Below are 1403 nucleotides of genomic sequence, written 5' to 3' on the forward strand. Positions count from 1 at the left end.
CACAGAATAGAGACATTGACCTCTGGAACAAGACTGAGAATCCAGAGATGAAACCATCTGCATATGGTAATCTAATCTTTGACAAAGCTGACAAAAACGTTAAGTAGGTTTTTACCTAACCCCTCCTCCTCCTGCTCCCCTGCTTGATCTCCACAGAGTTTTACATTCCTCTGGAGCACAGAATTTTAATCATACTCCTTGGTTCATGGTATGTTACATGCACAGTCACCTCAAGAACCCTCTTTGTCTTGCTGTTTTTAATTTTTATTTTTCTCTTTGTTTTTCATCTCTCATACCAAAGAAGAGAAAAGTAGCCTCTACCTTCTAGGGCCAGACATTGTGCTCACACCTAAACTTTGTTCTATTCCTGTTGAATCTAAATTTTGTGTTCCAGGGAAGGCCACACCATGACTGACACAGAACAGGACAGAAACAATACCATCCCAGAATCATTTCCAAATAGACAATAACATAAATGTGATCCAAACAAACAAAAAAAATGACAAATATTTTTCTATGCTGGCTAAAATAAGTGACTACTGCTTTTTATCTTGGGCAGCTTCAACTTCAATTAATTCCTATTAATTCCTCCCATCTTAAAACTATAGTTAATTAAGTTGATCTATGATCGTTTTTTTTTTAACCCACTTTCTGACAGCATCCAACCTAGAACAAAGTCCAACTTTCTTAACCCTTCCCCAAAATCACCTAAGATCTGTCCAAATGCTGAAATTAATTCATTCAATAAACTCTTAATAAGACACTCTATGGTTCCCTATGATGTATGTCTTCCCTGGTTATAAACAGCAATAAGCCTAAATAGTTCAATGACAGGTGTGATCCTGGTAGCCTTTTGTTGGAAGACATTGGCAATATTATCGCTGCCCCATTTACAACAACCCATAGTCACCATTTGTATATGTATATACAATTTAGTTATTCATGTTATCAACAAGTAGGCTGCTTCTCTTTTTTACCACAAAGAGAAGCACTGCTTAAAAGAACACTCTAATACATTTGTCTAAAGGACCAATACTAGAGACCAAATCAACTCCACATATAGGAGTGCAATGGCAAAATCAAAAGAAATTCACTCAATTTCTTTAAGGAATGACAGATTACTGCTTACACCACACCACACTCCTGCCAGTTATTCATATAATTCCTATTAGTATGTCACTGTATGTAATGTTTATTTTCTAACAATCTGATGCTTACAAAGAGTAATTCATTATAGTTTCTAATTTCTAGTCTATGATTTTTAATGAAATTACTAATTTCTAACTATATTTCTTAGCTATTCAGGTTTACCCAATCTGCATCCTGTTTCATTTTTGTTGTATTTTCTGCTTCTATTCTTAATGAATTTTAGGTACATTCCAAGTTACCAAGCCCTGATTAGT

This window comes from Propithecus coquereli, unplaced genomic scaffold (genome assembly GCF_000956105.1).
Source record: "Propithecus coquereli isolate 6110/MARCELLA unplaced genomic scaffold, Pcoq_1.0 Scaffold626, whole genome shotgun sequence".
NCBI classification, from domain to species: domain Eukaryota; kingdom Metazoa; phylum Chordata; class Mammalia; order Primates; family Indriidae; genus Propithecus; species Propithecus coquereli.